Source organism: Bos grunniens, chromosome 28 (genome assembly GCF_055505025.1).
Source record: "Bos grunniens cultivar Pamir isolate PY7600 chromosome 28, Bosgru_T2T1.0, whole genome shotgun sequence".
NCBI classification, from domain to species: domain Eukaryota; kingdom Metazoa; phylum Chordata; class Mammalia; order Artiodactyla; family Bovidae; genus Bos; species Bos grunniens.
This window is the reverse complement of record NC_141192.1, coordinates 33111250-33139189: the sequence shown is the minus strand read 5'-3', so window position 1 is coordinate 33139189 and position 27940 is coordinate 33111250. Positions and strand designations below refer to the sequence as shown.

Here is a 27940-nt window from a genome sequence, read left to right as displayed (position 1 = left end):
GTAGGTTTTCTTGGCCCCAAATCCATTGCTGGTGGTGGATGCACTGAATGTGCCAGCACTGAGGGCTTAAAATGAGAACTCCAAACACTAATGACTCTACTTCAAGATGCAGTATAAGACAATAAATTTTAACCTAGATGTAATTACAAAATGGAAATGGTATCTGTTTAAAATACAGAAAGACTTATCTAGAGGAACTGGACAACAGATTGCACTTGAAAATCAAGAAAAGGGACCTTTTTCCAGCCAATAAGCAGAAGTTCTCTTTTTGTGAGGTGATCTTTATCATTAAAGGGGTAGAAAACACAGTCTAGTGTCCAGCAGGCCCACAGGATGACAGCTTTTGTAATTCAAAATATTAGGCACTTTTAAAAAATAAATCTTAAACAGGGATCTTCAAATCCTCCTTTGTTTTTCTTTGCTTTTACTTGTCCTCCTTTAGAATATTTTCTTCAAAATCATTCAGAGGACTGTGAGAAAAGGATGTGGTACCTGACATTACTGGAATCAAGGCCCAGCACTGTACTGCTGTTCTGCTTACAGATTATTACAGCGAACTGAATGGGTATTGAGGCTTCATCAAAGAAGTACTTCTATTTTTTAAGAATAATTATACCAATTTTATCAGAAGAGACCCTGATGCTGAGAAAGACTGAAGACAGAAGGAGAGGGGATGACAGAAGATGAGATGGTTGGATGGCATCACTGACTTGATGGACATGAGTTTGAGCAAGCTCCGGCAGTTGGTGATGGACACAGAAGCCTGGCATGCTACAGTCCATGGGGTCACAAATAGTTGGACACGACTGAGTAACTGAACTGAACTGATACCAATTTTAAGAACATTCCTCTACTCACCCTCCCTACACAAACAAAATGTGGTGGTCTTGCCTTCAAACAAGAGAAGTTTTATGTCATTAACAATGACAGAAGAACTTTTTAAAATATGTAACTGTCAAGTATATGATTTATATTTAGGAAACTGTTAACTTATGCTAGATTGTCATTTTCTCCCATTCTCAAAAGTTTACTGGTTTTCCATGTTCTGGCTTGTGGCCTCTAACCATACTATGGAAATGCAGTCACCCAGTGTGAAAGGAGCAGTGAACACTTTCATTTTTATTGCTGAGTGGTATTCTATTGTATACATATATTACAATTTATTTATTTATTCATCTATTGTTTCTAGTTTTTGATTAAGAATATAGCTGTAATGAACTTAATGTGCATTTTTGTGTAGACATGTTTTTATATTGATTGGTTAAATATTGAAGAGCAAGATTTCTGGGTTGTTACAGTTATTATATGTAGTGTCAAGCTTTTCTGACATGGTTGTTCCATTTTACATTTCGGTGATCAGTGTGCAGGAGTTGCAGTTGTTCCACAGTTTTGTCAATGCTTCATATTGTCACTTTTTTATATAGCTATTCTAATAGCTATTTTGAAGAAGGCAATGGCACCCCACTCCAGTACTCTTGCTTGGAAAATCCCATGGACGGAAGAGCCTGTTAGGCTGCAGTCCATGGGATTCCTAAGAGTTGGACATGACTGAGCGACTTCACTTTGACTTTTCACTTTCATGCATTGGAGAAGGAAATGGCAGCCCACTCCAGTGTTCTTGCCTGGAGAATCCCAGGGACGGGGGAGCCTGGTGGGCTGCCGTCTCTGGGGTCGCACAGAGTCAGACAAGACTGAAGCGACTTAGCAATAGCTATTTTATTTAATTGTGGTTTTCATTTGAATATCCCTGATGAATAATAATGTTAGGCATTTTTAACTTATTTATTGGCCACTGCGTATCTTATTTTGTGAAGCATCAGTTCAAATCATTTGCCACTTTTTAGTTTGGGTTCTTTTATTTAAATGAATCCACTAAAGCAAATATACCCACATGTATAAATACCAAAACAACACATTTGAAGACAAAAGCAAGTTGTATAAAACATTCTCACTGATATTACTTGTAAAACAATGTTATTACACATATATACATGCAATGATATATATGCATTATTGTAAAAGTATGACATGTGTGGGATCAATATTAACCAAATTTAGAATCTGTGGAAGATGTAAATGGTTACAGGTTGTAGAATGGACTATGAAAAGCTTCCTGTGAATCTGGATGGGGGCACTGAAGTCATATATACTAGAGTATTCTAGCCAGTACACCAGCTCATTCACACTCAATGTTTCTGGTTACTAAACATAGTAAGAGGAAGCAGAACCAGTCCCAAAGCTACCTCTTGCTGATCCTGGCAATTGTTCTGATGTGGATCTAGTCCATTTTGAGATGCCCCAGAGGTAGGCCTGGGGCTGAACCAAACCATTAGGCAGTACAGTCACCCCTTAGCATCTGCTGGGGATTGGTTCCAGGATATCTCTTTGAATAACAAAATCAGCTGATGCTCAAGTCTTTCACAGTAGGTCCTCCATACCCTCAGGTTCTGCATCTGTGGATTCAACCAACCACAGAACCGCAGATAGGAAAACACAGACATGCAGGAACTGTATTTGCATGAGTAATTACACAGTTGGGGTTCAGATTCATCAAACACATGTAATAACTCATGATGGGGAGGACCATTAGCGACATGTGTTTCTCCAAAAGTAAAATCAGAGACTTAGATTATTCAATGTGTGCTTTTAAAAAAGCTTCACATTCCACAGTTAATATTTTTGTAAATGTCTATTTTCAGTTTTATTTCTATGAAAAAATTTGAAATTACTACACAACATAACATTTAGAATAAGGAAAATTTCTGTCCATATTTCCTAAGTTGATAGACTTCCTTCAAAACAAACTTCAGCTATAATAAAATCTGAATTCTGTTAAAACCGTCACATTCAAAAAATCTTTAAGATTTCAACTTAGTATCAATTTTCTTGTTCAATAAAATGGCATTTTTTAACATAGGCTGGGTTATTGATATCATCCCTATTATATGCCTGACATGCAATAAGTACAACTTGTGTATGAAGGTCTCAAAAAACATATAAGATGTTGACAGTTTCCCCCAGGTGTGGTATATCTATTAGTAGTGGCCAACTTCTGGAAGAAAATTTTCTCACATCTGTTTGATTCATAAGATTATCTCCTACTTAAGTTATTTAATAAGCCTTAATTTATATTTCCACACACTCCCTACATATATTAGTAGGGTTTCTTCCACATGTATTCATTTTAAGTTGTCTTATTAACAATATTCACCACATTCATAGTAATTTCTCCCATGGTAACTCTTTCATTTGTTTTAGAATATGACTTAAGAGTAAAAAATTTACCACTTTACATTAATAAGGGCCATGTCCTGTATGAATTTTCCACAGTACTTCAAGGTATGAATAGCTAGGTACTAAGATTTCTCCCATTGCTATTAATATATTTAATAGATTTTCCCCATGTATGTAATTTTGAATATATCGTGAGAACTGATTTCTTAGAGGTTTTCCCAAATTCAATACATTCATAGGCTTTCTCCCTTATGTGCCTTCTCTGATGTACTTTGAGACCTGAGTTGCAACTGAAGGTTTTCCGACAATGACTACACTCATAGGGTTTTTCCCGTGTGTGTTCTCTGATATTTAGTGAGATCTGACTTATGATAGAAGGGCTTCCCACATTCATTACCCTTATAAGGTTTTTCCCCTGTGTGTATCCTCTGATGTACAATAAGGACTGATTTTTCAGAGAAAGATTTCCCACAATTGTTACATTCATAGGGCTTCTCCCCTGTGTGAGTTCTCTGATGTGATCTGAGGACAGAATTGCAAATGAAGGTTTTCCCACACTGATCACAATAATATAACTTCTCCCCTCTGTGTGTTCTCTTATGTACCGTATAGTCAGGCTTATAGTAAAAGGTTTTCCCAAATTTTTTACACACATAGGGTTTCTCCCCTGTGTGAGTTCTCTGGTGAACTGTAAGATATAAATTTCTAGAGAAGAATTTCCTACATTCCTTACATTCATAGGGTTTCTCACCTGTGTGAGTTCTCTGGTGTTTAGTGAGATCCGACTTATTGTAAAAGGTTTTTCCACATTCATTACACTTGTAAGGTTTCTCCCCAGTATGTATTCTCTGATGTACCGTGAGGACTGATTTCTCAGAGAATGATTTCCCACATTCATTACATTCATAGGGTTTCTCCTTGTGTGTGTTCTCTGGTGTACTTTTAGGCCTGAATTGCGACTGAAGGTTTTCCCACATTCATTACATTCATAGGGTTTCTCCTTGTGTGTGTTCTCTGGTGTACTTTTAGGCCTGAATTGCGACTGAAGGTTTTCCCACACTCATTACATTAATAGGGTTTCCCCCCTATGTGAGTTTTATGGTGTTTGGTGACATATGACTTATGACAAAAGGTTTTCCCACATACCTTACATTCATATGGTTTCTCACCTGTGTGAGTTCTCTGATGTATTGTAAGGTATGAATTCCTGAAGAATTTCCCACACTGATTACACTTACAGAATTTCTCACCTGTGTGTGTTTTCTGATGTATTGTGAGAACTGAGTTGCTTATGAAGGTTTTCCCGCATTGACTACATTCATAGGTTTCTCCCCTGTGTGAATTCTCTGGTGTATTGTGAGATATGGCTTATGGTAGAAGCTTTTTCCACATTCTTTACATTCATAAGGTTTCTCTCCTGTGTGAGTTCTCTGATGAATTATGAGGTATGAATTCCTAGAGAAGGATTTTCAACATACATTACATTCATAGGGTTTCTCTCCAGTGTGGATTCGCTGATGTAAAGTGAGAAGGAATTTCCTAGAGAAGCATTTCCCACATTCATTACATTCAAAATGTTTCTCTCCTGTATGTACTCTCTGCTGTTTGGTGAGTTTTGACTTTTCACAGACTGCTTTTTCACATTCATTATATTCATAGACCTTGTCTCCTATGCACGTTTTCTGGGTTACATTAAGAACTGACTTCCAGAAAGGTTCCCCCAGGTTATTACGTTCAAATGTTCTTTCTCCTGTGTCAAGAAAGTTTGATCTGCTGAAATTATCTACTGTCATTATGTTCGTAATCTTTCAGCTTCAAATGTCTCAAGAGAGGTACCTTTTCAAAGGTTTTACCATATTCATTAAACTCATAAAGACTTTCCCTTATCTTATTGACCATGAGAACTGAATAATTACAGAATGTTTTGTCACATTCATTATGTTCACAAGGACCTTGTATTTTGTGAGCTTGTTTATATGTGATGAAACTGTCTTCTCACAGAAATCTTCACCACATTCTTTATACTCAAAAGACTGCTCTACATGTTTAATTTTCTCATATGGAAAGAAGTCTTCATTTTCACTGACATACTTTCTATTCTGAATTAATTCATAAGGTTTCTCTCTTACATGAGCTTTTCATGGTTAACATGAAGGAATAATTTTTCATATGCACTGAGATCATCAAACTTCTTTCTTAAATAGTTTTTCTCAATAATTAATTCTGAAATATATTTCAAACTCATCCCACTTGTGTCACATTTACAGGGTATTTTTATGAAAGGAACTGGGTATGTGCTGAAATTAAACATTTTTCCTAATACATTACCTCTCTATATAGTCAAGTGTTTTGTCGTTGATAAATGGAGCTTGCCAGAAATCTCTGTCGTGCATTTCCTGACTCTGTTCCAGCCGATTAACAATCCTGCAGACTGCTAGAAATAAGCAAAAAACTGTACATTATTAATTTTATTATAATTATGATAAACTTACCCTTATATACAAATACCCTTTTATATGATTGACTCAGTTTCTTTAAATAAGAGTAATCCAAGATGTCTGTGTGCCCCATTGTTTCAGCTTAGAAGAAAGAAACAAAACTTGACACAGTGGAAATGGGGAATAAAAACTCAGAATAAAGACATCTACATTTGACAATGTTTACATAGGTAAATACTTCAAGACTTACTATAGGGGTTAAAAATAAATAAAAGCACAGTGAATAAAGGAAGACATATTTTGGGGAAAAAAGACTGAGCCAGGTCTGAGAAATGCAGAAAACCAGAAAGGAAATGAAGATTAGTATATAAGAGTACCCTGGAGAGATATCAGAGGATTGATTTGATCTTTTGAAGGAAACAAATTAGACATTATCTAATTTTATTATACTTAATATACTATAGATAAATCTCTATGCTTTACATGTTTCCAGTGTTTCTAGTTGAATTCTCTTTTTAAAATTATTTTAATGTTTTATATATTAATTTATTATACTGATTAAATTTATATAAAATTAAATTTATAGAAAAGCACCAATTTGTTCCTGCATAAGAAGACCTGTAGCAGCCTACTTTCTTATTCTCCCTCTACTCATGTGACTTACAAAGTCTACAAATGTCTACCAGGAATGTAAAATCAAAGAGACAAGAAAGACTGAAAGAGGGCCAGAACTATTTGTTTTCAGTTTTGGTATATTCATATTATTCTCTAAGTTTCTGCAAAAGTTATCTTACCCTACTAACAAATGCTAACTTTTCCTCATCTTAAATTTGCTGTGATGAGTTTAATACATTAATACATTTTTTTAACTTTTAAACAAATCTCTACATTTCTGTGTTTTATTTATATTTAAAACCATGGAGGACCTAACCTAAAATAATTACTGATACTTATATTTATTTACCCTAAGAATTCTCAGCTAGACTTCACCTTATTATCTTCCTATTCAGTATATACAATATAACAATGATGACCTTACTCAAAAACCTGCCCAGATCCCTTTGCTTCCAAGCAACATTAGACAAATAAGACTATAGATACAATTCTAGGGGAAAAAATACTTTTTACCAACTATATTCATATTGGGTATCTATACTATCACACCACAAAGCTATAATAAATGTATTCTTTCTCAAAATGACAGACTATTAGATTGCCAGAAATTTATCAAGTTCAACCAAGACTTTCAGTAAACAGGCTTACATTTCCATTTTGGCTTTGCTCAGAACCTAAACATTAAACATCAGGGAAATTACACTCTGTCATATCTGTTTCCAAATAAATCTTTACAACATCTCTACAATTCCAAGTAATATTTATATTGAAATTTAAAAACAATTACATTCTGTACATCTAATTCTGTCACAACACTGAATAATACTCCTTTGTAGCATCAGATCAGATCAGATCAAATCAGTCGCTCAGTCGTGTACGACTCTTTGCGACCCCATGAATCGCAGCACACCAGGCCTCCCTGTCCATCAACAACTCCTGGAGTTCACTCAGACTCACGTCCATCGAGTCAGTGATGCCATCCAGCCATCTCATCCTCTGTCGTCCCCTCCTCCTCTTGCCCCCAATCCCTCCCAGCATCAGAATGTTTTCCAATGAGTCAACTCTTCACATGAGGTGGCCAAAGAACTGGAGTTTCAGCTTTAGCATCATTCCTTCCAAAGAAATCCCAGGGCTGATCTCCTTCAGAATGGACTGGGTGGATCTCCTTGCAGTCCAAGGGACTCTCAAGAGTCTTCTCCAACACCACAGTTCAAAAGCATCTATTCTTCGGCGCTCAGCCTTCTTCACAGTCCAACTCTCACATCCATACATGACCACAGGAAAAACCATAGCCTTGACTAGACGGACCTTTGTTGGCAAAGTAATGTCTCTGCTTTTGAATATGCTATCTAGGTTGGTCATAACTTTCCTTCTAAGGAGTAAGCGTCTTTTAATTTCATGGCTGCAGTCACCATCTGCAGTGATTTTGGAGCCCAGAAAAATAAAGTCTGACACTGTTTCCACTGTTTCCCCATCTATTTCCCATGAAGTGATGGGACCAGATGCCATGATCTTCGTTTTCTGAATGTTGAGCTTTAAGCCAACTTTTTCACTCTCTACTTTCACTTTCATCAAGAGGCTTTTGAGTACCTCTTCACTTTCTGCCATAAGGGTGGTGTCATCTGCATATCTGAGGTTATTGATATTTCTCCCGGCAATCTTGATTCCAGCTTGTGCTTCTTCCAGTCCAGCATTTCTCACGATGTACTCTGCATATAAGTTAAATAAACAGGGTGACAATATATAGCCTTGACGTACTCCTTTTCCTATTTGGAACCAGTCTGTTGTTCCATGTCCAGTTCTAACTGTTGCTTCCTGACCTGCATACAGATTTCTCAAGAGGCAGATCAGGTGGTCTGGTATTCCCATCTCTTTCAGAATTTTCCACAGTTTATTGTGATCCACACAGTCACCCTAACCCTTTGTAGCATAAACAACCTCTATTAACTGCTAAAATTTAAAATATTCAGCTGTCTTTTTTTTCTCCTCCTTTTTCTAACTGAAATCTATGATCTTACAAGTATTTACCTCAGATTTCCTTTGAGTACTGGAATTAGTGGTTCTTAACAAGTCGTGTGGTTTCAAAAACACAAATCTCAAGTTTTGTTCAAACCTTTAATTTCTGAACAGGAATCTAGAGGTTTATAACTCAATATCTGAATTGAAAAGTTATTTTCTTTCAGTGTTGTCTGAATAAATCAATATAAAGGGCCTCTCATTCATCAAGAGTTACAATTAAGAAATGATCCAATATCCATTATAAGTTATATAACAAAATAAGATAGGCTGTCTTTGGAGAAAGTATAACATAGATAAGAAAATAGCCTCATTCAATATCCATACACTACCAAGAATCAGAATCTATAGCTGATAAGGCAAATCAAAACAAGCAAGAAACATTTCAAAAAGCTGGGGAAACAAAAAAACAATCTAAAAAGGAGAGTAAAAACAAAAGCTAAAAAATGTTAATAATGACAATAACAGGAAAATTAACAAACTATCACCACAACCCAGGCTCTGCTCCATGTACTTTCACATACTAATTCATGAGAATCATTAAGTATACAGAATCCAAGACATAGCTGTAGGAAAGGAAAGCATATATATGGATCATATTCATGAAGGATTAAATGGGAGTTTAGCACCCCCAGTTTTGTTCCACAGAGATGAGATATAGCAGTATTTTAAGCATGATTAAAAAAGAAAAACTTAGATGTCATATATTACATTTTGGGGAAAAAGTAACTCAAGTTAATAACATGATAAACTAAATAGTTTGGGGGGAATATAATTTCATTTGGAAATTAGAACAAACTAAAAGAATATGGTTAGTGTTTTGGGTGGTCTCAGTGGAAAATGAGAAAATAAAAATATTTTTAATGCTTTTACAAAAGTATAACAATAGTATCTGTAAGAAAGGATGAGAGAAAAATAAAATGATGGTATGTCAGTTTTAAGAGTAGAAGGTTCATAGAATCTAATGAATGAAAATAAGTATGGAAGATTGTGCTTTGTGAATAATGATTTCAATAGTAGTTCTTGCTATACTGGATGAACTGGAGTATCCTATGAGAGATACTCTGCAGACAGGTAAAACATTGAATACTGCAAAAGCAAAAGATGCTAAAGACAAATATCAAGTCACTAAAATCTTATGTCTTAGAGATTAATTTTATTTTTGTAGATCCAATGTGACAATTTTACTTCTGATTGGTAAATTTAGTCCTTACACAATTATGGTCATTATTATATCACATTGTCTCCTACATTTTACTTTCTGCTTTATATCTGTCAGCTTTATCACTACTTCTACTCTACCTTTCTTCCTTTGTTTTAGACTGATTTGGTTTTTTGTTATCTTTTCCATTTTCTCCTCTATACAACTTTGAAAGTTATACACACCTGTTTCTCCACTTTAGGTGGCTGTCCCTTAAATTTTGTCATTAATATTTAACTTAAAATCTAAAGTGATTCTATAATCTGAAACTCTTTTTCTAACAGAAGAATCAAATGCAATTTGATCAACTCCCAATTCAATTATGAAACTGTCTTTTAGTATATCATAGTCTTTTTTAGCCATACAAATTAGGTATCATAATTATTTTTACCCATATATTATTTAGACTTACCCATAAGTTTACTAATTTCTTGTTGTTTACCACTCCTCTCAAGTATTCTTTAGGTTTCATTTTTTTTCTCTTCCTGTAGTATCTCTGTTAGAATTATACTAACAAAATTATACAGTAAAAGGTATTGCTTCTATAATCTATCTCAGAACCAATCCAAATTTAATGATATATCCTGACAAAGATTCTCTCCTTGACTAAATTTTAGTTAAGCTCCTCTGAGACCTATTCTTGACTAGGTCTCAACCTTGCCTTTCGTGTCTATTTCTCCTGAGCAGTTTTAGCAAGAATCCTTGTCAGTCTAGGGAGAATCTCCTCACCCTTGGTATTTCCTCACCCAAAGTTCCTCATGTTTCAACCTTGATATCTAAACCCTTGGCCTGAATTTAGCAAGAATTCTGTAAGGTCAGTTTAGCAAGAATCTCCTTACTCTTGATGTTAACTCTTAGTAATTTTCTATTCACTTACCCCTTCACTCTGTTGGCTACAAATCCTCAGCTGTCTTTGCTGGATTTAGAGTTGAACTCAGTTTTAGAAAAAAAACTTTATCCCCCTACTGCAATAGCTAATGAATAAAACCTATATCGCCTTTAACTAGTATCTGGCTTTATTTCTCTTAGACAAATCTCATCGTTTAAAAAATAGTTTCCTGAGTTCATTATTCTAGATTGACTTTTTTTTTTTTTTTTTTGCTTCAATTTAGATGTCTCTAGCAGTGTCTCACACCACCCTTATGGCAGAAAGTGAAGAGGAACTAAAAAGCCTCTTGAAAGTGAAAGAGGAGAGTGAATAAGTTGGCTTAAAGCTCAACATTCAGAAAACTAAGACCATGGCATCTGGTCCCATCACTTCATGGGAAATAGATAGGGAAACAGTGTCAGACTTTATTTTTGGGGGCTCCAAAATCACTGCAGATGGTGATTGCAGCCATGAAGTTAAAAGACACTTACTCCTTGGAAGGAAAGTTATGACCAACCTAGACAACATATTAAAAAGCAGAGACATTACTTTGCCAACAAAGGTCCGTCTAGTCAAGGCTAAGGTTTTTCCAGTAGTCATGTACGGATGTGAGAGTTGGACTGTGAAGAAAGCTGAGCACCGAAGAATTGATGCTTTTGAACTGTGGTGTTGAAGAAAACTTTTGAGAGTCCCTTGGGCTGCAAGGAGATCCAACCAGTCCATTCTAAAGGAGATCGGTCCTGGGTGTTCTTTGGAAGGAATGATGCTAAAGCTGAAACTCCAGTACTTTGGCCATCTCATGCGAAGAGCTGATTCATTGGAAAAGACTCTGATGTTGGGAGGGATTGGGGGCAGGAGAAGGGGACAACAGAGGATGAGATGGCTGGATGGCATCACCAACTTGATGGATGTGAGTTTGGGTGAATGCCGGGAGTTGGTGATGGACAGAGAGGCCTGGTGTGCTGCAATTCATGGGGTCGCAAAGAGTCGAACACAGCTGAGCAACTGAACTGAACTCAACTGAGCAGTGTCTCATTCCTTAGGAGGCAATGTGACTTTCCCTCTGGCTGTTATTAAGATTTTCTATTTTGGAGAAGGAATTGCTTTTATGGAATGCATATTGAATCTCTTTTATTCCCTGTTATTTACTTCAAATTTTATGTCAGTTTCTTCTTGCTTATCTTTCTCATCTTTCTCATCTTTTAGCAGCAGCAGCAGATTTCTTGAATTCTTCTATCACAATAGTAATTGATGCATTATCCTATTTAAAATTCATGATTCAATATTTTATAACATTTCTTATGTACTTTATAACTACTATGATCATGCTTCTGCTGCTGCTAAGTTGCTTCAGTCGTGTCCGACTCTGTGAGACCCCACAGACAGCAACCCACCAGGCTTCTCTGTCCCTGGGATTCTCCAGGCAAGAATACTGGAGTGGGTTGCCATTTCCTTCTCCAATGCATGAAGTGAAAAGTGAAAGTGAAGTCACTCAGTCATGTCCGACTCTTTGAGACCCCATGGACTGTAGCCTACCAGGCTCCTCCATCCATGGGATTTTCCAGGCAAGAGTACTGGAGTGAGATGCCACTGCCTTCTCCCTGTGATCATAAGACAACTTTATCTAATCTACTACTTTTGTTACCTTTTCCACCCCTTTTTTCTTATAATTGTCTTGAATGAATTTGTGCTGGTTCCTTTTTGATTATTCAGCTTCAAAGAACATGAGCTTTTTAAGAAACAGCCAACTAGATGAGGTTTACTTGGGAGAAGGAATAGAGCCATGTCTTAGGCCAACAGGATAATTCCTTATGAACAAGTGCTTTACACACATACCAGACTCGGTATATAGATCAACTCGGATCTGCATTCCTTTCTCAACAGAGTAGCAAGTGGCTTGTTCTGTTGGTAATCATGGAGTCAGGGTTGGCACCACTGCAGCTACCAACTGAGGAACACCAAAAGTTGTGCTGACTTCACAGAGACTACATTGCCTAAGGAGCTGAACTGGAGCCATGAAGACTCTGGCTTCCCCAGCAGTTACCTAGAGAGGTTGTTTGATATAATCCATAAGTGAGAGGGAGTTAAACACTCTACAGACCAGTCTTATCTAATGAGAGAGGAACAAGAAGACAGAAACTTCCCTTCCACCTCTCTGGCAGACTGTCTGAGGACACAGTGGTTCACATGAAGACTATGAAGTCTTGCTGACTGTGAAACCAGAGGTGCTTATCATACAGCCATAGCTAACTAGGTAATGGCCCCTTTGTACCTACCATTCCTCTTCACCAGCCTTACTCCTCATTTGCTCATTTTTTAAGGTGATCTGTACATGAGTTTGATTAAGCTCCAGGAATTGGTGGTGGACAGGGAAGCCTGGCGTGCAGCAGTCCATGGGGTCACAAAGAGTTGGACACGACTGAGTGACTGAACTGACTGTACATCCTAGCTAATTACTATCAAGTACGTTTTTGCTTTAAATTCAGTGTTCTAGGATTACCCACTAAGACAGCATGTAAGTTCATTAACCCACATTTAGGTGTCTAAGAGGGTTTTTTTTTTTTCCCCACAAACAGAAAGTCTCTTTTCTTACATTGTCAGAGAAATAAGACTGCTACTTAAAAATACGGTTTAAGTATCTGTTTCCACACTTAGCCCTAATGAGTTTGCTTTACAGAACCAAACTGTATCCAAAGAAGTTCTACCTCCCTGGGGGCAACATTGTGGTTAATCTAAAGGTTAGGTTTCACACCTCAAGAGTATTTACTTGACTTTGTCCCCGAAAAGTACTTTGCCAATTTCTCTTACTAAGAGAAATGCTTTTGTCCATCCACCTGCCATAAATATACTCCTACTTGAGTTTTTCAGTGATTTTAACACTTTTATACTTGTGCTGATTTGCGATTTTAGATATTCTCTAGTGTCATAAACTGAATTTGTATTGCTCATTTATATTAATGAATCTGGATGACCTGAGGCAAGGATGGAGAAAATGCTGACTTCACACATCCTTCTTCAAAGAAGTTTACTCTGTCCTTTAAATACTGTCTTCACTTAGCTATAGGACACCACATTCTCCACCCAATCTGCAAATGCTTCTTCTCTTTTTTCTGCTGAGCCATCTCATTCTCATATCTTCTGAAAGGTAGTGTCCCAGGGTATAAGCCTTAAGACCTTTCAAATATGTGCATTCCTCCTCCTAAGGAGAGATGTTATCTAATCCCTTAGCTTTAAATACTACATTTTGAAGCTTTAAATACTGTGATAGCTGACACTTTTCAAATAAATATCTACCACCTGGATTCTTCCCTAATCTACTTCTGCTTATATACCCAAATGCTGATTCACAAGTAAACCTGAATATTTTATAGTCACTTGAAACTTGATGTGTGCAATTTAAACTCCTATTGACTCCTCCCAAGCTGTTTCTCCCCATTTTTTCCCAATCTTGGCAATTGGTGCTCATTGATCCAGTTTTTCTGGATGAAATCCTTGGAGTCTTTCTTGATTCTTGTCTTTTTTTCATATTCCTTGTCCAATTCAACAGCAAATCTTATAGGTTCCCACCCTCAAAATACATCCATAAGCCAATCACTTTTATTCTTCCTCACCACTTTCAACCAAGGATAAGCTACCGTCACATTTACACAGACAGAAATACTATTCTGATTGATGTTCTTGCTTTCAGCCCTCTTCCCCCAATATTTTCTTCACTCAGCAGTTAGAGAGATCAATTTAAAAGACATATCAATGTATGTTGCTTACTGGGTTAAATTATGCCAATGGCTTCTCATCTCAGAATAAAATCAAAGTCCTTATCATGGCCCAAATAGCCCTACATAATTTGAGCTCCCACTGCCTTTACAATGCCAACTCTTACTATTCATTGCTCATTCTTTTCCCCCAATCCAGAGTGATATTTATGTGTCCTCAAACACATCAAATACATCCCTGCCTTAGTAGACTGACATTTGATGTTACCTTTGCCATCAAGACTCTCCACAATTCTCATTCTCATTTTATTCAAGTTGATATCATCAGAAAGCCCTTCTTGATATCCTTTCTAAAGTATAACACTCCATCATTCTTACCCTTCTCGATTTCCTTGGTATTTAGTGGCAAATTTTATGTATATACATGTGTTATTATTTTTTGATTGTCCTCTCCCTATCAGAATGTAATCGCCATGAGGTCAGGGGTGAAATTTAGTTCACTGGTGTATTTCCAACACCTAAAACCTGAGTGATGCTCGTGGGTACTCAATATTTGTTGAATAAAAAAATGAACATATGAGCAACAATTAAGAATAAAAAGAATTCATACCTGTCACCAGGTGTCCTGTTTAACACACCCTAACTCACCTGGGTAGCTCTGGCTTGGAGACTCTGCCTCTAATACCCATGGATGCTCTCCTTGTTCCAACTTGAAGATCAGTTCTGGTTTAGGGATGCAATACCCTGTGAACAGGAAATGACATGGGAATTGGGCTAGACTCACAGGCTTTGGGGCTTCTGAAGAAAACAGAAAATGAAGCTTCAGACACCCATTTCAAACTTTTACTAGAAAAAGAAAAACATTCTTTATAGTGTTTCAACAATCCTTCTAATCACCCTAAATCTGAAGCCTAAATATGATCAAACCCAAAAAAGCTTCCACAGGATTTAGCAACCAAGCAAGGATGTGCAACTAGGAATCTACATGGAAAACAATCCCTACCCACTGAGATGAGGTGACTATAGTTCTCCAGCATCACATCCCTGTACAGGGTCCTCTGAGCAGGGTCCAGCTTCTGCCATTCCTCCTGAGTGAAGCCCACAGTTACATCCTCAAATGATAAGGATCCCTGAAATAGCACATTTGTGTTCAAATTCAAGTAACGTAACTGGGAGACATGGAAAATATGCATGAAGTGGTTATACTGTTCACTATTCAGAATTAATAAAAAAGTGTGTGATGTCTACTTTTGCATTCTACTTGGTTGGAGAGGGAGAAATCATAATAGATATTCCCTACTATTGTTATAAGTTATTGGTGCCTGCAAGCCATAAAGAACTCTCCTACTTTGGGGGAATCTGAAGACAAAGCAATGTTATTTTTATCAAGGTGCATATAATCTGAAAACAAACATACATGTATATAACTACAATAAGAGGTTATTATAGTGAGAAGATGTGCAAAGTTGATAGAGATTACAAAGGGGACAAAAGATCTATTCCTGCTATTAGGGTAGGTTTCACTGAGGAGGTTAAAAAAAATATTAGAGTAATATTCATGAACATAGGGCCACAGCATAACCATGTATACATCTAAAATATATAGTTAAAAGAATAACAATTAGCACATAAGAGAGTGCCATTCAGGACTATGATAAGATTAAAAGCTATAGAGGTATTCAAGGAATGAGTTATTGAATAATTTTGGACCTAACACCTGTAGAATAGGGGTGTCCAAAATATCTGGTTACTCTTGCATCTGGGAAATTTATTTACAAATTTATGATTTAGAAAAAAATGTAGGTAGGAACCTGAGTATTTACTTCCCATAACTGAACAGACTGTTTCACAGTTTTCATCAAGAGTAGATTCCATCTCAAGAAACCACTTTCTTTGCTCATTTATAAGAAGCAACTCCTCATCAGTAAAGTTGTACCAAGAGATTGGAGTAATTCAGTAACATCCTCATGCTCCACTTCCAATTCTAGTTCTCTTGCTATTTCTATCATATCTGCAATTACTTCCTCCACTGAAGTCTTCAATTCCTCAAAGTCATCCATGAGGGCTGAAATCCTTCCAAATGACTGTTAATGTCGATACATAAACCTCTTCCTATGAATCAGAAACATTCCTAATGGTTTCCAGAATGGTGAATCATTTCCAGAAGGTTTTTAACTTACTTTACCAGATCCATCAGAAGAATCATTATCTATGGCAGCTAAAACCTTACAAAATGTATTTCTTAAATAATAAGATGTGAACAGCAAAACCACTCCTAGATCTGTGGGCTGCAGATGTTGTATTAGTAGGCGTTGAAAACAACATTAATCTCATTGTACATCTCAATCAGAGCTCTTGGATGACTAGGTGCACTGTCAACAAACAGTAATATTTTGAAAGGAATTTTTTTTTCTGAGCAGTAAGTCTCAATAGTGGGCTTAAAATATTTACCAAACCATGTTGTAAACCACTGTGAGGTCATCCAGGCTCTGTTCTTCCATTTACAGAGCAAAAGCAGAGAAGATTCTTAAGGGACCTAGGACTTTTCATATGCCAAATGAGCACTGGCTTCAACTTAAAGTCAACAGTTGCAATAGCCCCTAACAAGAGAGTCAGCCTGTCCTTTGAAGCCAGGCATTGACTTCTCTCTAGCTATGAAAGACCTGGATGGCATCTTCAAATTTTTTTAAAAATTGACATTTTAATGATTAAAAAAAAAAGATTTATTTATTTTGATGTGCTGGATCTTAGGTGCAGCACATGGAATCTTCACTGTGGCACGTGGGATCTTTTAGTTGCATTATGTAAGAACTTTAGTTGCAACATATGAACTCTTAGTTGCAGCATGCAGAATCTAGTTCCCTGACCAGGGATCAAACCTGGGCCCCCTGCACTGGGAACATGGAGTCTTAGCCACTGGACCACCAGGGAAGTTCTGTCTTTTTCTGGCTATAGGATGTTTTGTCTACACTGAAAATCTATTCAGTATACCCACCTTCACTAATTACCTTAGCTAGATCTCCTGGATAACTTACTGCAGTTTCTACAACAGCACCTGCTGCTTCACCTTGCACTTTGATGGTATGGAGACAGCTTCTTTCCTTAAACCTCATGAACCAGTCTCTGCTAACTTCAAACATTTCTTCTGATGCTTTCCTCACCTCTTTCAGCCTTCATGGAATTGAAGAAAAGAGAATTAGGGTCTTCCTCTGGATTAGGTTTTCATTTAAGGGAATGTTGTGGCTTGTTTCATTTTCTATCCAAACCACTAAAACTTTCATATCATAAAAAGGCTGTTTTACTTTCTTATCATGTGTGTGTTTACTGGAGTAGCACTTTTAATTTCCTTTAAGTACTTTTCTTTTGCATTCACAACTTGATTAACAGTTTGGTGCAAGAGGCCTAGTTTTTGGTCTGTCTAGGCTTTCAAAATGCTTTCCTCACTAAATTTAATCATTTCCAGCTTTTGATTTAAAGTGAGAGATGTATGACTCTTACTTTCACTTTGACACTGAGAGGCCATTGTAGAGTTATTAACTGGTCTAATGCCAATACTTTTTTGTCTCAGGGAATGTGGAGGCCTGAGGAAAGGTAAAGAAACTTGGAAACAGCTGGTTGGTAGAACGGCCAGAACACATACAATATGTAAGTTAATCTTACATGAATGTGGTTTGTGGGGGTCCAAAACAATTACAATAGTAACATCAAAGATCACTGATCACAGATCACCATGACAAATATAATAATAATGAAAAAGTTGAAATATTGTGAAAATTCCCAAAATATGACACATTGATATGAAGCGCGTATGCTTTTGGAACAATGTGCCAAAGACTCAATGCAGGGTTAACATAAACCTTCAATTTATTAAAAAATAATAATAATGCAGTATCTGTTAAGTGCAATAAAGCAAAGCACAATAAAACAAGGTATGCCTGTATTATACATGACAATGAAAAAATGGAAATGACAAGTGTCTTTCAGTAAAGAAATGGAAAACTAAAATGTGGTATGGTCTCATAATAAGACATTATATGACTTTAATAAATACAGTATTAATCAACTTGGACCAATATTAAATAAATATTAGAATTTTTAAAAAGTGCCTCTGTGACTCTAGACAGATATTATCTTTGCCTCCCTTTCACTTCTGATGGTAGCCAGCAATATGTGACAATCTTTAGATTGAAGGTGCAATACTCCAATCTCTGCTTCTGTAATCAGACAGTGTTCTCCCCATTTGTCTCTATCCTGGTGATACTGTGATATAGTAACGATTATATATTCTTGTCTCTGGCAAGAAGACAGACAATAAAAATTAGAGAGATAAATAAGTGGAGTATAAAAATAGAATGAACAAAGCCAAAAGTTGCTTCTCTGAAAATAAATCAACAATATTAACAAACCTTTAGCCAGACTGACAAAGAAAAAAGACTCAAAATATTAAAATCAGAAATGAAAATACTTTTACTGACCTAACAGAAATAAAAAGAAAATAAAAATAAAAAGACAATACTACAAACAATTATATGTCAAAAAATTAGAAACTTAAATGAATAAATTCCTAGAAACACAGAAATAACCAATTGACTCAGGAAGAAATACAAAAGTAAATAGCAAGCAAAGAGATCAAATCAGTAATCAAAAATCTCTCAACAAAGGAAAGTCCAGAACCAGATGACTTCACTGGTGAATTTTAGCAAACATTTAAAGAAGAATTAACACTAATTCTTCCCAAACTCTTCCAAAAATAAATGGAAGAAATAGTCAACCCCTGAAAAAAACAGGGGTTAGGGGTGATGACCTCAGTGCAGTTAGAGTTGGCCCTCCTTATCTGTTTCTGCATCTATAGACTCAACCAACTGTGGACTGTGCAGTACTGTAATATTTAGCACTTAAAAAAATCTACATGAGTGGACCTATGCAGTTTAAACCTATGTAGTTCAAGGATAAACTGTAATTCTTAATTCAATGAGGCCAGTGTTAATTACCCTAATATTTAAGCCAAATAAAGGAATCACAATGAAATGAAATTAAGGTCAATATGCCTTATGAATATAAATGTAATATACTCAACAAAATACTGTAAGATTGAGCCCAAACAACATATTAAAAGGGTCATGGGGAATTTGCTGGCAGTCCAGTAGTTAGGACTCTGTACTTCCACTGCAGGAGGCACAGATTCGACCCCTGATAGGGGAACCAGGATTCCACAAGCCATCTGGTGCAGCAATCAATCAATCATGAATCACGATGAAGTAGAATTTATACCAGGAATGCAACATGAGAAAATCAATTTAATATACTAAATAATGATAAAAATCCCCACAAATTGCTCAAATGAAGCAGAAAAAGCATTTGACTACAACAAAAACCTTTTCAGGATAAAATCACTCAATAAACTAGGAACAGAAGTGAACTTCTCAACATGATACAAAGGCATGCATGAAAAACTCACAGCTAAAAATATTCAAGGGTAAAAGACTGAAAGCTTTCCCACTTAAGTGAGGAACAAGACGAGAATATTCACTTTGGACACTTCTATTCAACACTGTAAAAGAAGTTCCAGCTAGAGAAAATCAGGTAATAAAAAGAAATAAAGGCATCCAAATTAGAAAGAGTTAAGTAAAACTATCTCTATCTGTAGAACATAATCCTATACACAGAAAATCCCAAAGAATCCATCTAAAAGGAGAGTGACATTGAAACATGTAGAATATCATGTAAGAAACGAGTTGCCAGTCCAGGTTCGATGCGCGATACTGGATGCTTGGGGCTGGTGCACTGGGACGACCCAGAGGGATGGTGTGGGGAGGGAGGAGGGAGGAGGGTTCAGGATGGGGAACACATGTATGCCTGTGGCGGATTCATTTTGATATATGGCAAAACTAATACAATTATGTAAAGTTTAAAAATAAAATAAAATTTAAAAAATAAATAAATAAATAAAAACTATTAGAGCTAATAAATTCAATAAAATTGTAGAACACAAGATTAACACAAAAAAAACTGTTGTTTTACTACACACTGACAATGAACAATCCAAAAGTAAATTAAGAAAACAGCTCTACTTATGATAGCATCCAAAAGAATAAAATACTTCAGAACAGAGTTAATCAATGAGGTACAAGACTTATATTCACTGAAAATTACAAAACTTTGTTGAAAGAAATTAAAGACCTAAATAAGTGGAAGGACATTCCTTGTTCATGGGATAAAATACTTAATATAGTCAAGATCAGAATACTCCCCATGGTTTCACATATTTGATGAAAAATCCACTGGACTTTTTTTTGCAGAAATGGACATGATCTTTAAATTTGAAGATCATGGAAATGCAAGAAACCTCAAATAACCAAAACAACCTTGACAAAGAGAAACAAATTACAAGACTAACACATCTTAACTTCAAAACTTGCCACAAAGCTAGAGAATCTAAACAGTACAGAACTGGCATAATGAAACACATAAAAATCCAGTAAACGAAACTGAACGTCTGGAAATAAACCTATACTAACCAGGTGGGGCTAGTGGTAACGAACTCACCTGCCAATGCAGAAGACATAAGAGATGTGGTTCAACCCCTGGGTTGGAAAGATTCCCTTGGAGGATGGCATGGTAGCCCACATCAGTATTGTTGCCTGGAGAATCTCATGGAGAGAAGAGCCTGATGGACTATAGTCCATAGGGTTGCAAAGAGTCAGATATGACTGAAGCAATTTAGCACAAACCTATACATCTCTGGTCAACTAATTCTCAAGAAGAGTACCAAGGCCATTCAATAGGGGGAAAAACAGTATCTTCAACAAATGGTGTGGGGACAATGGGATATCCACATACAAATAAACAAGATTGGATCCCTTCCTGTTATATATGCAAACTTAACTCAAAATAGATCAAAGACCTAAAAATATGAGCTAAAACTGTAACACTTTTAGAAGAAAACATAGTAAATCTTCATGATCCTGATTTGGCAACAAGTTCTTAGATATGACATCAACAGCACATACGATAAAAGATAAATATATAAACTAAACTCATCAAAATTAAAACCTTTTTTGATTCAAAGTATATACAATCAAGAGAATGGAAAAACAAGTCAAAGAATGGGAAAAAATACTTTAAAATCATATCTGATGAAAGCCTAGAACTCAAAATGCTTTGATATTAAACAACCCAATTTAAAGATGGACAAAAGACATGAACAGACACGTCCACAAAGTAGATATAGAACTACCCAACATGCACATAAAAAGGTGATCATTGGTTATTAGGGAAAAGTAAGATATGACTTCACATACACTAGGAAGGCTATAATAAAAAAAATGTAGACAACAAGTGCTGTTGAGGATGAGGAAAAACAGGAAATCTCATATATTGTTAGTAAAAATGTAAAATTGTGCAGCCATTGTGAAAAAGTTTAGTGGTTGCTCATGCAGTTAAAAATAATTAACACAGGACCCAGCACTTGCACTACTAAGCCAATACCACAGTTAAAAACAGGTTTTCTTTCTTTAAAAAAAAAAAAAGAGAACCATTACTTTAATGAGAATATTCAAGACAGGAAAAGATGCAGTGGTACAAGCAGTAAACAGGTTTTCGAACAAAAATGTATAAAATATTGACAGCAGCACTATTCACAATAGCTGTAAGGTGTCTATTAATTGATAACTGTATAAACAAAATGAGGTACATCAATACAGTGGAATATTATTGAGTCACGAAAAGAAATGAAATCTTGGTAAAAGGATACTATTAGCTATAAAATGAAAAAGGTCTGAGGATCTAATGTATAACATGGTGACTATGTCAATAACACTGTACTATATAACAATGTTTGCTAAGTGTTAGAAATTTGCTAAGAGAGAACTTAAATATCTCATACACAAAAAAAGATAAATACGTGAGGTGGCAGATGTGTTTACTAGATGGGAGGAATCCTTTCACATCAAACTGTCATGATATACAACTGCAATATCTTACAATTTTGTCAATTATACCTTAACAAAGCTGGGGGGAAGGAATAAAGTCTGATACATACAACAATATGGATGAAGCTTGAAAACATTATATTAAGAGGAAGACACAAAAAAACACAAATTGTATAGTTACATTTATATAAAATAGCTAGAAGAGGCAAGTCTTTAAAATCAGAGCGTAAATTAGTGGTTGCCAGTGACTGGGGTAAAAGGGGAATAGAGAATGACTTTAAAGGGTATTAGGTTTCATTCAGGGATGATGGAAATGTTCTGGGACTAGAGAGTGATGATGCTTGCACAACACTGTGAATGTATTAAATGCCACTGAACTGACACTTTAAAATGGCTAAGAAGGGGACTTAGAGGTCCCGTGGTTAGGACTCTTCTTCCACTGCAGGGGGGAACGGGTTTGATTCCTGGTTAGGGAACTAAGATCCTGCATGCTGTGTACACAGCACAGCCAAGAAATACTAAAGTTAAAATGGCTAATTGTTTACATGTGTTTAAATAATATATATTATTGGTGACTTATACTGACCAAATTCTAGCAAATGATGAGGAAGAATTCTGCATGAAGGAGACTGAAATTTGATTATGTGCAGAAATTTCTTCTATTAACTGAACACTACATATCAAGCAAGATAGAGAATTTTATAAGTTTATTATAAGGACATGCAGTCAACTTATTCTGTAGATGTTCTAACAATAGTTTTATCCAGGAGTGGGGAAAAAAAATCCTGTAGACAACAGAAAGCTGTCTACACAAGCATCAGTAATATGGTCCCCTGAGAAACCTCATTAACTGAGTTTTACTTGGGACCATTATTGGCATCCATTGAAGAATGATTTCAGGCATTTATTTCATGGTTGCCACTAGAAGGATGTTCATCATTTACATGAAAAGAAACAAAAGGTTTTGTTTTGTTTCCAGGTTTCAATGCCAGAAAGTCTTTAGGTTCCAAACGGAATCAGGCAGCTTTATTCACATGATCAATGAAAGCCATGTAAGAGTCTTATTTTTGGCCATAACTACCAGAACAGTCAGAAATATTTGCAGCTCACTCTGATAACCGCATAACCTCTTAGAGACAGAGACAGAGACAGAGACAGAGAGAGAGAGAGAGAGAGAGAGAGAGAGAGAGAGAGAGAGAGTGTGTGTGTGTGTGTGTGTGTGTGTCTCCTTGCCAACTCTGCTCTAGTGACTTACTATTCCAATGCTACTGGCCTGGAAAGGTTAATATCACCATCACCTGCAATCTCAGGCCTCATTCTGGGTTTTACAAACTTTCCAGGTGATTTTAATGCACATTAAAGTTTGAGAACAATTATGCTAGACTGTTTCCCTCAGGTTCATTTGACATATTTCTACTGTTCTGTTTCAAGTCTAGGACTCATTAACCTCATAAAATACATTGTAAAACAAACTGTAGAAAGACTTACAACAACTCACACAGAATTTCTTCATATTTTGCTGGTCTTGGAAAAATGCTGAAATCTCTGAAGGTATAGCCGGAATAGAAAAAGAGGAATAAAATCATTAGAGGTACAGATTGCCTGCAACTCTTGGATTTGCATATTTAAATAGCTACAAACATCACCTGGTTAAAATGCTTCTCTGTGAAGGAATATCCTTTTCATCCTGGAGAAGGGGCAAGAAGGGACATATGGAAAAAGTATCCACATGTCTATGTGTGACTGTGATATGGTCATGCAGATATTGGGTGCCAAAAATTTTCACTGGCTGAATGAAATTAGTTTCTACTTTTTAAAAACAACATATGTAGCTCTTTATTTGAAAGAAATTAAAAAATTATAAGGAAATTGGTTAAATTACAATATTCTAAGTGAAGGAACACTAAGCCTTCATTAAGTTATACAGCAAATATTGTAACATACATGGTTATTTTCTTATTTACTACTTGAAACAGAGAATTCACCCAAAGCTATGAAAAAAGGGAAGGAGGCACTTTAAGGTAACATTACTTTTTAAGTGTTTTTCCAATGTATATGTATAGATAAATAACAAGGACTTACTGTATAGCACAAGAAACTATATATATATATTATAAGATTCAATATCTTATAATAAACTATAAGGGAAAAGAATCTGAAAAAGTATGTACACACACACACACACACACACACACACACACACACACACACACACACACATATATATACACATACATACGCTTCACAGGTAGCACTAGTGGTAAAGAACCCACCTGTTAATTCAGGAGACATAAGAGACATGGGTTCTGGGTTGAGAAGGTTCCCCTGGAGGAGGGCACAACAACCCACTCCAGTATTCCTGCCTGGAGAATCCCATGGACAGAGGAGCCTGGCAGGCTACAGTCCATAGGATCACAAAGAGTTGGACATGACTGAAATGACTTAGCAAGGATGCATCCATACGTGTGTGTGTGTGTGTGTGTGTAAATACATATGTAACTGAATCACTTTGCTGTACCCCTGAAGCACTGTAAGTCAATGATATTCCAATTAAAAAATCAACTAATTAAAAAAACCATTAAAAATGGATAAAAGTTTAAAATGTATAGATCCTCAAAGAGTTGCCTTTTAATAAACGTTTTACCAGTGATGTTGCAGCAGCCACTGGCCTGGGTATCAGGAGACTCAACATATCTTCTCGGCTCTGCCACTAACACAAAACCAGGGAAATTCACTTGCACCCTCAGAGCCAATTTTTCCCAACTTTTTAACAAGACAAATAGAAAACTCTTCTTATACTGATATGTGTAAGAAAATCATCAGAATATTTTTAGATGTCAGATTCACTATGATAAGAGCTCAAAATCTGGGACCAGTGAGTGAAAAATAGAAAGTGGGGTTAAACCAGGATTGGTAAAACAGAATTTATTCCAATCTAGCTTAAAGCTCCTTTCCCCATACCTTTTCCTCAAAACCTTTCCAATGAAGTTAAGTTTCCTGAGTAGCCTAACCCTCCCTCATTCCTCTCAGCCCAGTTCCCCTCTCTTCTAAAACAAAGTCCGGACTTTGTTCCACTAGGCAGCCTATGATGGCTTCTGAATGTGGCAACATCATCCAAATTTCATTCATGCTGAACAGGCGCTTCAAACCTGGGACCTGCTCTGCTAAGAAACTCATTCAAATGGTGGAGCAGTTCTCTCCCACGTCGTATTCTGTTCCTAGAGGCTTCTCCTTCTTACTTCACAAGAGGCACTTTATTCCAAAATAGATGAGAAATGCGTCTAAGGGACAAATTCATTTAACTGGAACCTTCAGTTCAACTCTTTGTACACTTTATTCCACAGAATATCACGTAAGACCTTGAATAAACTCAAACGCATGCTGCTCAGAACACAGAGAAAGCTAGACTGTTAACAGAACTCAGAAACAATTACGCTGCCCGTTCCAAGGACTCCAAAAGCATTCAGAAATCTCAGATACAGAGGTGCTACACGGAAATATTCAAACGTTCAAATTATGTCTTAACACGTCAAATTATTTCTGCTAAGTGCTGCGGATGATGCAAAGCTGGCTTTCATAATCAAGACAGTAAAGGCAGAAGACCATACATTTGGAGAAAATGTTTGTCTTCTAGTTACCAGATAGTTTCATGACTTTTAATATATAACTGTCCTTTCAGTCTCAATGTCCTAATTTGTCACAAAGCGGAGAGTTACACTATCCTACATGAGGGGTGAGCCACAAACTAGTGAGTGAGAAGAATGATTATTTCTATGAACATCAGCAGCTAATATTTACTGGCAGGCACTATGTTACATTATTCAATCTTCTGAACAACCCCACGAGGCACATGTTATTAATTCCTTGAGTTTTACACATGAGGAAATGAAGTGTCACGAGGTAACTGCCGGATAATTCCTGTGTACCAAGTTCTGCCCTGAACCGAAGCGTCCCTCAAACCCGCCCCCTCTTTCAGGCAGGGCTCACCCATCACATCACGCCTATGCTCTTGCCCGGCTCGCGGCTCGCGTCTACGCTGTCCACCTCGTGGAAAGGCCGGACACATGCGGAACCGCAGCCTCACCGAGGTCCCGTGTCCCCTCGCCCGACGCTGGCTACTTCCCCTGACGGAGACTCCGCCTAGGCAGCGCCTACCTGTCCGCCTTCTCAGGTTCTGACGCCGAGGGTCCCTGCCCCACGCCGGCTCGTTGGAGCTGCGTAGGGTACCCCTCAGCTGTCGCCCAACCATTCTGCTTCGTCTGCCACTCCCACTCGGGCCGCACCTGCTCAGCCGGGGGCGCAGACCTAGACTCTTCAGAACCGTCTGCCACAATAGCCCCTGAGACTCTTTAGAGGTAGAGCCCAAAGGGTATTGCACATGCGCAGAAGGAGCTGCAGGCGAGCAAGTCCCACCCATAACCACGCGCAGCGAGCGCTCGAACTTCCAGACTCTATCTCCCAGAAGCCGGCTCCTGGAGGACCTTGAGAGAATTTTAGAAATCCGACACCTTCTTTAGGAATTCAGAGTTTGTGGGCTAGGGTTATCACTTCTGCCATATGCAGCCCTGAGGGTTTTTTTAGTACCTCAGAAAAAGTCTCACAGCCAATGTGCCTTTTAAAACAGCAGTTGCCCAAAGAAGCAAAGTTGCAAATCAATGTCAATTATGAATAAAAATAGGAAAGTTACTTTAAATCCCAAGAAATAAATGAATTAAATACTAGGAAATACTATCAATAAGATGGTACTGTTTAAAAGTAAGCAATAAATAAAAGCCTTTCTTTCAGCAGTGACAAACATAAGTTGACACTTCAGCTATCAAGTAAAAATAAATCCAGGCTTCAGGTAAAGAGAAACATTTTTAAGACTATTGCAGTAGAAATAATGCCCTGATTTAAATATCAGAAAGCATCTCAAAATTAAATAGAAAAAGGATCTTCTTTCCTAGGAAGGAATAAGAAGGATTAACAGGAACAACAGGAACTAATTGGGCAAGTGAGTGGAGGAGGTGAACAAACAGCACGATGGGGTAGTCTGGCAGGAAATTTGTCTGACTCTGATTAGCCCTTTTTAGAATGAGCCCTTAAGGGACAGAGGGATATTCGGTATATCTGTGTTTGGTCAGATTAGGAGAAAGCCAAGGTTCAGGGGCTTATGAGGGTGAGATAAGCCTGATTAAAGTTTGACTCAAGCTACACCTACCATTGGAGAAGGCAATGGCACCCCACTCCAGTACTCTTGCCTGGAAAATTCCATGGACCGAGGAGCCTGGTAGGCTGCAGTCCATGGGGTCGCTAAGAGTTGGACACGACTGAGCGACTTCACTTTCACTTTTCACTTTCATGCATTGGAGAAGGAAATGGCAACCCACTCCAGTGTTCTTGCCTGGAGAATCCCAGGGACGGTGGAGCCTGGTGGGCTGCCATCTCTGGGGTCGCACAGAGTCAGACACGACTGAAGCGACTTAGCAGCAGCAGCACACCTACCATACAAGAAATTCTTAACTGAGTCTGTTAGCCTAAGAAGGAAGGCTACTCAACAACAGGACAATAACTTAAAGACATAATAACATATAAAGAATACCAGTGAAGATTACATAGGTAAACATAAAAACCAGTATTGTTGGGGTTTTTGTTAGTAACTCTTTTGTTTCTCATGTAATTTAAAGACAAACCTACCAGTGGTAATTCTAAGACAATATTAACTCCAGCCTAACAGAGGCAATTCTGACCTAACAGAGGCAGAAGAGATTAAAAAGAGGTGGCAAAAATACACAGAAGAACATACAAAAAAGATATTAATGACCTGGATAACGATGGTGTGGTCTCTCACCTACAGCCAGACATCCTAGAGTGTGAAGTAAAGTGGGCCTTAGGAAGCATTACTAGGAACAAAGCTAGTGGAGGTGATGAAATTCCAGCTGAGC

General features: G+C 37.1%; 1 pseudogene across 1 annotated transcript; it reads right to left on the bottom strand.

Moving 5' to 3' along the window:
• Positions 1-1836: 1836 nt before the first annotated feature.
• Positions 1837-27630, bottom strand: LOC147343111 (uncharacterized; annotated as a pseudogene). The gene is made up of 5 exons (XR_015156653.1): positions 26172-27630; positions 23515-23561; positions 15089-15215; positions 14734-14829; positions 1837-5668 (listed from the first exon to the last, which is right to left on the bottom strand). The product of XR_015156653.1 is annotated as an uncharacterized LOC147343111 (transcript).
• Between the last annotated feature and the right edge of the window lie 310 nt (positions 27631-27940).